Source organism: Mastomys coucha, unplaced genomic scaffold (genome assembly GCF_008632895.1).
Source record: "Mastomys coucha isolate ucsf_1 unplaced genomic scaffold, UCSF_Mcou_1 pScaffold14, whole genome shotgun sequence".
Lineage (NCBI taxonomy): Eukaryota > Metazoa > Chordata > Mammalia > Rodentia > Muridae > Mastomys > Mastomys coucha.
In genome coordinates, this window is record NW_022196896.1 from 52,143,099 (window position 1) to 52,155,166 (window position 12,068).

Below are 12,068 nucleotides of genomic sequence, written 5' to 3' on the forward strand. Positions count from 1 at the left end.
TAAAAATAAACTTCAGTCTAAAATAGAAGTATTACATTATAAAATTATATTGTCAAAGTATTGTGTACTTAAGATTAAGTATCATTTAATATAAATCAACTATTACTCATTATTTTTACATGTGTTTTCTTTAATCTAAAAATCACATCCATATCTGCACAATAAAGCATCTTGCATGAACCAAAACCTAAACCAATGTTCCTTTTCTTCCTCCCCCTTTTCCTTTCATGTTGGGCCTTGAGCCTGCTGGACAAGGGTTCTTAAATTAAGTACATGCCCAGAGTCTTCAAGTGGCTTGCAGCAGGTCAGTTACTGAGAATAAAACAGACATCATTGGTGCTGGAGAAATGAACTCAAGTGTTCATGTCTTCAAAGCCTGTAATGTTTTAAAAGTCAACAGCATACTAAATAACCTTAAGTAGTATAAATATAATCTTTTATTTGTAATTGCCCAAAATAGAAATTGTGACATGTGGGAGATATCTTAAAGGATGTATATAAGATCTGAAAGTGACATTGGTGATTGATTTAAATGATACTTATATTTTTCCTGACCCTGGAACTCTAGTTTGAACCTGCACTTAAGTTTATGGTAATGTCTCCATAAATAGCATACACGTGTAAGTCCTTTGCTCCCTGAGAAGACAGCTGCAAGCTGTGAGGGTTGGGATGACTATCGAACAAATTTCTTATCTAGACCTGTGAATGCCATCTCTGCCTGCTTTGGTATTAGATTGAATTGTTTTCTTTTGCTAAAGTATTACCTAAATGTTACCATCAAGAAGTAAGTCTTTTCTAAGTATCACCAGGTTTTGATGGTTTATTAACACTAATTTGAAGTTGCCAGTTGTTTTTATCTATTGGGAGAGTTAATAGAACATTAATTATTTCTCTTAACTTTTGAAGTGATTTAATGAAGTCTTATAGATAATTGATAATGAACTATTTTAAGAGACTTGCTAAAGGAACTGAAAATTTTCTTTAGGTGGCTCTCTAAGAAGTACAGAATAAGTACTGGATATTCTAAATAGTTGGGAAGCTAGCTTGTTAGTTTACATTACAGTTGTTTATATGTACAACTAAGCAAATATAGGATTGAGCCATTTGAAATTGAGATTTTTATGATTGTTATTTTTCTTTTTCATTTTTAATCCTCTTAATGCCAGAAATTCAGTAAATAAGAGGTTTTTTTGTTTGTGCTACTTTTTTGTTTGTTTTCGTAAGTCCACTAAATGTGAAGCTAACCAAATGGCTCATTGGGTAAAGGTGAATGCCTTCAAGACTGATGATGTCTTTTAATGCACTGACTGCTAGTCTTGCAAATGGGAGTTGATCAATTAAATATTATTTAATAGATTTCCTATGGGAGTTGATCAATTAAATATTATTTAATAGATTTCCTTGGTGGTTATTCATGACAGGTAATCTTTCACTAATATATACTTAAAATCAGGCCCTGTGACTGTGGTGAGCAAGTTGGTATTGCCAAGTGATAGTGATACTTAATCTACCTTTCTAATCTGTAGATTTAATTGCTATATCAACTTAATGATGCAGTACTCTTTAGAGTGAAAGTTTTTGATGGAAAATGAAAATTAAAGTAGACTGGGGATTCATTCAGCACAAATACTAAATGTGAACTTATTGTCTATTTAATAGACATGATTAGAGAGATTAATGAAGATTGTCCATCAAGTTCCTTTTCATTCATGAGTAATATCAGAATCTTTCTTGCCAGAGAACAGAAAATAGTGTGCTACTGTATCATAGTTGTTAGATTCTAGTTGTTTCTTGCAAGGCTGATCACAATATCTAAATTTTGGATTTGGTGATTTTTTTTTTCTTTTTTTTGCCAAGGAGTGAAATTCTTGAAAAATACAAATGTATTATTAGAGAAGTTTTTTTTTCCTCTTATTTATTGCTATATGTAAGTACAATGTAGCTATCTTCAGACACACCAGAAGAGGGCGTCAGATCTCATTTCAGATGGTTGTGAGCCACCATGTGGTTGCTGGGATTTGAACTCACGACCTTCAGAAGAGCAGTCGGTGCTCTTACCCGCTGAGCCATCTCACCAGCCCTAGAGAAGTTTTTAAGAAAGGCAAACTTGACATAAACAAGTTAAGAAATATCACAGTTGAATATATAAATGAATACCCAATGTTGTAAAGCAGTATCACTTGTAGTCATAATTATAATATATTGATATGTACTTACATATATTACATATGTACAGTTAGTGGGTCTTATTGTATTATATTTATTGACTTTTAATATAAGAATGATTGTATATTAGCTGTAGATGTCAGCTCAGTACCAAGGTGCATAAACACTGTGTTGCCTCGTTTTGAGAGCTGCTTCTGAAGAAGTCTTCCTGATCTGCCCTGTGCCCATCTTCTGCTGTCCTCAGCTTCTTAAGCCCCGGCTCCATTGTCCTAGTCCATTGTGTTCTTCCCTTGCCTCAGTTCCTTCCTCTGCACAGATGAACGTTCTCTTTCCACCCTTGTCTACATGCAAATATGTAATGTCTTTGCATACTTGCACACATACACATGCATGCACACTCATACTTTGTTTTATGGTTCTAAATGGCCTTTCCTTAGGGAAGGATTCCTTTAGTCCCTTTAGTTCATGCTGTAGTCTTTTTTTGTCAGGAATCACAAGTTTACCATGTGAAATGCATAGAGAACAACAAGTAAGTAGTCAGAAGTTGTATCAGTAAAAAAAAAACTATATAAAGTTACAATGAGTAAGACAGTCCTCCCAGAGAGGATAAGCAGCAGCCAGGTAATCCTTATAGAAAATAATGGCTACTTTAGAGAATATTAAGCGACATTAGATTAATGTTTGTTTCTATGAAACATACTTTGGATTTTGAATTTAGTTTAATGATACAACCTTATACATAGAATTTGATTCTTCCGGAATGATTTTTTTTTTTAAAAAAAGATAATGACTATTAGCTGGCTTTAATAAATGCCTCACTTATAGGAAGGCTAGTGAGGATATACATAAAAAAAAAAAAACTTTGCTCCCTGTGGTACCAATAGGTGATATATACAATGTTAGGCGGACCAGTGACCAGCATTGCCTGAATCTGACCTGAGACTAATCAGGAAAAATCCCGCAAGAATTTCATGATAAGAAGAGGAGAAACAAACAATAAAATGTCACCACTAAGCAGGACATTTATCCAACTCCAATATAATATGCAAATAAGATAGGCTGGAATAATTTGTTTCACATTCCTTTACTCTGATTAAACCATTAAAGAATAAAGGAGAGATTTAAATAATGAAGGGGAAATAAAAACCAAGAATTGGTTACACCATGTGATTTAAAACTTAGGCAGGAGAGCATCCTTGAGGAAGTCTGTACAGAAGGGATAAGGACCATGTCCATGAGCCTTCAATGATCATTTACTAAACCAAGTGTGGACACATTCTTCTGGTTGTTTGGGCAGGAGAGTGTGGACAGGAAAGGAGAGAAAGAAAAGCAAGGAACAATATTTATACTTTTACTTACCTTTCCTTCCCCTGGGTGCCACTGCTTACTTTTCAGGAATTTTCCCTCTGGTGGCATTTAAATGATTATGAGAAAAACATGTTGCTGCTTGGTGCCTTTAGTTTTGGTGCCATTGGTAAAATTGTAGATGTCATTTGTCAAGCACTTTCTGGAGTGCTCTATTGTATCTGTCACAGCTGAGCTATCACAATTACACTGTAAAATAAGTGGCATCTTTACAAATAAAGAAACTAAGGCAGGTTGGGTTACATAGAGCTTCTAAGCAAGTGGGAGAGAATCTCAGAATATAAATTACTTAGGCTCACATGATAAAGACTGACCACTTTGAGTTGAAAGGTCTGTGGAAGACATATGAAGAATACTCTCAAGTAGAGAAAAAGAAATACAAGGAAGAGTTGGAGAGAAATGTTGTAGTGCAAGGTGGGTGTGTGCCCTCAGAGATGGCCTGGATTGGCTGGTCTGCTGCAGGTAAGAGGATGTCTGGAAGCAATATGGTGGGAAAATAAGTAGAATATTTGGGAAGTTGAAAGTGCAAAAATAACTCTCCAAATACAATCGCAGTGGTAAGCTACACTTTGAAAGAGAGTAGGTTTGAATTATAGGTTAAACTTATTATGCAGGCTTGTTTTGTGTCTCTTCAAAGCTTCAAAATAGGGACAGAATCCAGACTCTTCTTGCTGCATCTGTAAATAGGCTGCTATCTGTTTTCCATTCTTTTTGCAGTTTTGAAGAATCATTCATGCCAGCACAGTTAATGAGCTTTAGCCGTTGAATGAAATGGATTCTGTTCAGTAAGGCCCATCGCATGCTGCCATTGTCTCCTGCTTGCCTTGGTGTCTTTAACACCAGGCTACTTCTAAGTCATAATGACCAAGATCTCCAGGGAGTCTGGCTCTGGGTCATACTGGACCTGTAGAAGGGAGATCCTTTGGGCAAAGTTAGCCGGAATAGGATGTCATTTTTCTATACCATGACTTCTCTTCACCAAGCTTTCTGAAAAATTCTAGGGGGAAGCCATTCAGTTTTCTAAAGTTATTTTGAAACAGAATCTTGATCTATCAAATTATATATAGGAACTTTGAGTTCCCTGTTATAGAGCATCACCTGCATATATTGTTGAGTAAAAACATGAATGAGACTTAAGTTTTTTCTTTTAAGATATTTCTCTGTTGTACCCCTGTCTTGGAGTTTCTTATGTAGGCTTGTAGCATTCCCATCTATTACTTATTGCATGGGATTAAACTTCTCTCTTTAGTACTTCAATTCTCTGAGAATTGAAACTTAGTCCTTGGGCATGGTAGACAAGTGTTGTTTATCACAATTCTATCCAATCCAAACCCTGAATGCAAACTTTAACATTTAGTCTTCCTTAAATATTTATCTGAGATGAACACTTTTCTCTACTTCGTAAAAAAGGTAAACCAATTATCTGGGTGTCACTATGAAATAACTTCTTATTTTGCCTATCTGTCCTGGGAGCTGAGCTCTGTGGAATTTGCCTCCTTGGTATACTTGGTGGCTATAGCCGGTGCTTTGTGCTAGAAACAGAAGAACTCCATGTTGCTATAACCAGTACAAGCTCTGTCCATGCACAGCAGTTAGCAAAGCTGGGGATTCTTCATGTGCTGAAACCCTCTTTGCAATGAAGATATCTTTGACTGACAAAACACTAAGGTTTTTTCACAAACATTTCTCCATATATTTAACATAAGAAAAATATTTGGTTAACATATTTAAGTGCCTACTGTGTAAAACCAGATCTGTTATTTTTTTCCCTAAACCCTGGTGAAGTGTTAATTTAACCAATCAAGTTATATTTCAGACTTAAGTGTAAGAAAGTCAGAAGAAAAGCACATGAAGCAAAGGTATTTTATGAACAGATACACAACTACAATTTTTTAGTCTTTGATATTCCATTTATTTGTTTTTTTGTTTTTTTTTTCACTTAATCAAGAATAGTTTATTGAACCCACACCCCAATACTGATCCGATCAGGAACTTAATTATGGTGCCAGTCTGTTCTCAGGGCAGGATTGTAAAGGAAAAAAAAAAAAAACACAAAAACCACAGTGAACTCATACACCGGTGCAGGAAGTTGTCCAGTGATCAGTTCCGACTCAAGCCATTTTAGACATCACTGATTCTACATGGGTCTTCTATAAATGGCCAGTTGTTTATTACTTAAACATTTTAGCTGTTGGCAAGATTAAGTTGCAAGTAATCTATGAGTGCTTTTTTGATTTTTCACTCACTCACTGTATTAGTTATTCCTTGCTGTGATTAAATTCCAGACAAGGGCCAAATGAAGGCCTTAGTTTGGGTCACAGTTTGAGTATACGGTCCATCATAATGGTGGCAGGAACATGAGGCACTTGGTCACATTATGCCTGCAGTCAGAAAGTAGAGAAAAATAAGTCCTAGAACTTCACTTAGCTCTCTTTTTCCCTTTTGCTCAGTTCAGGACTCCAGCCCATGGTACACTGCCACATACATTTAGAGTGAGGTCTTCCATCTTACTTCTACAGAATTAGGTAAAGAATTACCTAAAAGAAAAAAAAAAAAACCCTTATAGAAGTGCATAGAGGTTTGTTTCCATGGTTATTTTAAATTCCATCAAGTTGACAGTCAAAATTAAGCATCACAGCTCATAAAATCTGCTTTCAAAACTATGGTAGTATATGAATACCTTCACAGTCTTTCCACTTGACATATCTTTTGATGGAGAGCTAATCTCAGTGAGTGACAAGAAAAATATTTATAATGAGTGAAACACCCAGTCAAAAGGGATAGCATGCAAGCTTTTTGTAGTTTACTCTGTTATATTTTTAAGGATATGTTAAAATTAAAGTCTGGATGTTCTCCTGTGTAATGAGAACATCTGCTGACACATGGGCCACTTGGAATTACTGCTTAACATGTACGCTCTTACCATCTCAGCCATTTCTGAATTAATAAGATTCTCCTATGCTTTACAGATCTCAGATATGTAATAGAATATATTCAAGGACTGCTTCAGAAGTAGAATTAATGTAGGTATAAACATTTGTTCTTCTAACATGTAGACATTTAAGACTATCCCTGGCACTATGTAGCACAGAATACTAGCTTGCTGCCAGAGTATATTATTAAATTCCAACTGTCTTACTTGTTAGAAAATTATGCTCCTTTTTTTGTACACAACTTTGTACCTTTTTATTAACATTTTTCAACTCTAGCAAATAGCTCTATATTCTTGTCATTATTATGTTTGCAGCCATTTATATATTTTTAAACTAATACTTGGTAAAGTCCTTCTGTTAGTGCACCTATGCAGATACCCATATAAAATTATATTAGTTAAAGTTTCAGTGTCTAGAATGTACAAGGCCTTCGGTATTGAAATAAGTATCACAGATACTATTTCTAGCTCTAACTGATGTACCTGAGTCACCACAATGAGACAATCACATCATCAAACCACTCTTACATTACTAAACAGTGGTGACTTCATTTCAGTGTTTCCTTTAGGCTACTATTGGGGATACTCCCTTCCAATAGAGGAAGTGGGCTGATGAAGGCCAGTGTTTTCATTTCAGAGCCTTCACATCTCTGGAAAGCTGCATCCTCTGTAGAAAATAGAGCTGTATTTGTGCCAGAATGTAACCCTGACATTCATCAGGGAGAGGGAGGAGGTCACATAATGCCTTGTGTCTTTCAGCAGTAATCCTCCCATTTGGCAAGAGTTGGACAGGAAGTGTTTAACAATGGGATTTTATAAAATTCAATATAGTAATGAGTGTTTTTACATTTGAATGGATCTAAGGAAGTTTTCTTTTCTTTTTTTCTCCCCCTAAGAGGATGGGCACTTAGAGTAAAGGTATCTATGGACTTGAAAGCACTTACTTACTTTATTAGACTTTGTGTAATATTTTTCCATTTCATCATGTCAATGAAAGGAGAAAGAGGAGAAAGCTGCTACTGCAGCTTTCTATATCGACTTCAAATAGTTTGCTTGAGGGGAGTTAGTGAGAAAGTAGCTATATTTTAGGAAGGGATTTTATCAACAACAGAGGCCTTAGAATGTCTTCAACTAGGCCATAAACGATGGAGTTATTTCCTTTCACATTTGCACCATAAGACCTAGTAGTTTTAAAAGCTTTATACACAAATAGCTTTATATCAAGAACTAAATTTATAGGAACTAAAGGAAAAGATACTCCTATTTGACCCCAGTTGCACAAGTTCTCCAAGGTAACTACAGATACAAATTCCTTAGGGCTAATACTAAAGAATTGGTTAGTAGTACACATGGGACATCTAAAGTGAACAAAGTGAATCCTTTTCCTCAGATTTTAAACATAAGAACAAAGTAGGTCTTCACTAGCCAGTAACCCTTGTCAGTAACACAGGAAGTTACAGCTAAAGGGGCTAAAGAGAAGGATAGGCAGAGATTCAGAAAGGCATAACCTGGCTATGAAAGACACTCAGCTTCACTGAGGACCAGCTAAAAAGGTCACAAAATTTGGGGTGGACATATATTCATGTTGTGGCATGTTTCGCAGGATAAAGTCTAATAAAGGCATCAAAAAATATTACAAACTGGGAACATCACTTAAGAAGAGAACTCAGTGTAGGATTCCCAGGCTATTAAGTATAATAGGATGTTATTTTTTGGTAAGAGATAATCAGTTTTATCTGTGATCCTGTCTTACCTCTTCAGAGTCATTGGTTGGGCTGTGAACTTCTAGTACTCAGAGCCCACAGAGATCTAGAATACCTTTTACCTTTGACTCATTATTCATAGTACTCTCTTTTCTCAAAACTTATAGATTGTACACTTTTAGCTTGTAGAGAGGGTGCTTTTATAAAGGAATTAATCCCCATAATTTAACTTTCCAGATAAGTAAATCATATGCTGTTTAAAACTAAAAGAAGTGTTTTGGTAAATTGAGGCTGTGGCTACAAACCGCACTTGTGCTGTCCCTGTTGAATGCATTGAGGGCTCTGATGTTTGGCCATGGGGACTGTAATTGCTAGTCTTTTCTTTGACTGAATTGTGCCTTTAAAACGTAGGGACTGTGCTTGATCCCCACATCACTAGAACAGTTTTATAAATACTTGGTTGATTTCTAAGGATAGTGTCATTCTCTATTAATGTCACCTTTTTCAGTCAGTATTACTCAACTTGGGCTTAATGGCAATGAAAACACCATTTCTTACTTGCTCTGTTGCTTTTGTTGGTCCTTTCCAGTCCTTTCATTACCTGAATTTGATAGATACTTAAAATTATCTTTAAGCTTCACAAGAGCTATGTCACCTATACTACATATGGAATTTCTTGGACACATTGCCAAGTAGACATTAATTTGGTTCATTGTGCTAATCTGTCCATTTCATGTGGACCCCAAGCCATACAGCCAACATAATTTTGCTTTTTAAGGTATATGTCCAATTGAGGAAACCTTTATTCTCAAGTTTAACTGGCCGTCTTAACAGAAATTGCCATATTACACACGAACTGTCCAGGCAAAGTGCAGTTAGTGAGGGCTGGACTTTATCACTCTTGAGTTTCTGTTAGCATCTCTCCCTTTAGGGTACATGTTTACAGTACTTAGGACTTTCCCTGTGTTAGGATTCTAATTAAACTTCTCTACAAGGATATCTTGAGAGACTTATGTATTGTATAATATATTTCCCCTGTCTGTACATCCACTAATCATATTCAAAAGGAAGAAATAAAAACACCCAAATTATATAAATGTCCTTCTACCTTCTCTTGTACCTATAAAAAAATAAAAAATTGCTGCTCTAAGGCAGAGGATTTCAGATTTATGCTCACTCATTTTTTAAATACTTGTCCATCTGTTACTCTAAGTAAGACTCTAAGGGTTGGTGGTACAGCTGTGAACAAGGCCAGAGCAGTCCCTGCCATCCCTTATCCATTACTGACAGACACTATGAGGTTGGCAGAAGGAGTGAGTGAGACGCAGTTGCTGAGTAGGTGCTGCATAGATCAGAGCTTAGAAATTGTGTGTGCTGAAGTGGGAGCTCTTCAAGTTGCTGAGAGTCTGAAATGTCAGAAACTAGACAGATTGGGAAACTGGTAGAACTGGTAAAGAAACCCCAAGAAATTGGAATTTGGATCAGCTTGCTTTTTAAAGCACTGAATAGTAATATTAATAGACATCTCATGCCAGAAATTCAGGTGAATACTAGCAATAGCTCTCACTGTCTGGTTTATGTGTTCTAAAAGTAGCAGTGCCATGTGAAGTAAATGTCCTTGAACTTAGAACTGCCATATAAGAATTTTAATCCTTTTACTAAGGGGCAAATCCTAATAGAACAAAGAGTCAATCTTTTACTACATCGCCCAAGTCTGATGCTCTTTAGAGAGTTTTCAGAGAATTACTTATGTAATACCCATTTTGTCCACTGTTGCTTCAGAGGATTCATATTAATCAGCTTCTAAAAGTTCTTTATCTTGATGTACACTATACCTGAGCTGACTTCTGACAAGTCTCAAAGACTATAGGTGAAAAACCACAAGGTAATTGGCCCTACCTCAGTCTATTCTCCATTCTCTAGTGCAGCTTATTCCTTAGTCTAAAATTTTGTAACCCTTTTAAAAAACTGGAGAAAAGGAATAGCCTTTGGTCCCTTGCAGATTACTGCTTGCAGGAACCTGGTTCTAGGTGCCCACCTCTCTTGTCACCTTCTAGAGATGCTAGGCTAGAATATGTTTGCTCAGATTTAGAAGGTCTGGTCTAATTTTCCCAGTTGCTCAAAGGAAAAATTAATGTTTTCTTTTCTTAACACTGTTATCTGCTGTCCTTCTTTAGTTTCTTGATAGTTATTTGCTTCTGGGTGTCTTTCAATTTCTTATTAATATATATGTAGCACATATGTATGTTACACAGAGATGTGGAAATGTCTAGGTGCAATTGGACAGATAAGTCAAAATGCCAGATAAACATTTGTTTCATTTATTTTCCTGGTCAATTATCACTTTAGTAAGAATGGACTTACATGACCTTACATCTAAAATAGGATTTCTCAACTGATACCTTAACATATCATCACTTACCATCACTGTAAAATTATATATTTAATAATTATATTTGTCTCTGTATATGTATCAATGCTAGGATCTCAGATCTCTAGTACTTAAAACAATGCCATATATATTGGCACCTTTTACATTTTGAAACTTGAGGAATATCTTAATAAAAGTTGATCATAATTTTTTTTAAGCTGAGTATCTGTTAAGTTTATTGTTTCCCAATTTGACACAAATAGTAAATTAACCAAGATCCAAACTGTGTCTCTAGACAGTTCATATTATATCTCAGCACAGGAAGATAATGTCTGTGTTTTTTAGTTAGTATATGTTTACAGAGGAAATAAAATGAACATAAAGGACCGTGTACTAAGGTTTTCCACAAGCAATTCTTACTGATGTGTGTCAGCCTTGTATCAGAGTAAAGAAAGCTAGGATAGGAACCCTGGAGAAACCTGAAGTTTCATGTCAGTCTGGTAGTCTCCTTTCTCCCCTTTACCTCTAATATCAACCAGTTAAAGAATTTACCAATTTGGTTTTAATTTTCCTGTCTTTGGCCTAATTTTAAGGTAACTGCTCATTTGTGAAGATGTAATTAGTGTTGCTTTATTTTTATTCCCTGTGGGAAAAGAGGTAGGGAGACACAACGTGCATATTTGTAAGTTCATTCTTTCAGCCTCTTAGCTGTCTCTAGCCACCCAAAGGGCACTTCAGCACTGGGCTTAAGCAATTAGATTTGGAGCCAGTCAGGGTTTTATGTATGTATTTGGACTTCTCCATCTTCCGATGGCTTAGAAAGGAAACACTCATCTCACATGAATTTTCAGTGATAGTATTATAGCTTTTACCAAAGATTTGTGTGTGTGTGTGTGTGTGTGTGTGCGTGTGTGTGTGTATGTGTGTGTGTGTAATGAAAAGGAAAAATTATGAACAGTTTTGATGTTTAGACGAAAACCTGTTCCTTTGCCACAATGCTTTTCTTCATAAGTTACTTTTTCTAGTGGAAATAAGTTTCTTAAACTGTAGATCTAATGTGTGTCTATATGATGAGAAAAACATTCCTCACTGAGACAGTGCCCAAAGTATTCCAGTACTGGTTTGTTGTATAAACTTAGCACATTTCTCTTCCCTTAGCTACCCTAGGTTCTGTTTTTCATCAGAAGAAAATACTGTGTCATGTTAATATACAATAGCCACCAAATCCTGCCCTAGTCTACTGCCCTTGGTGCTGTGATGAGAGATCACTGTCAGATTTCCTAAAATGCAAGCGGGCCTCTGCTCTGTTTTCACCAAATATAGTAGTTACCTGAGAAATATTTGCATTGCTGCTGCTGTTTTAAAGCAATGCTTACTGGGTAGCAGCAAACACCTTATGTTTATCTCTTAAAAAAGAATACTTATCATAGAACTCAGCATCATGAGGCTGTGAGATCTCAGTCCTTCTTTGTCATAAAAAATTACTGAAACGTTGAGAAAGTAATAAGAAAAAGTTCATAAAGGAAGCATG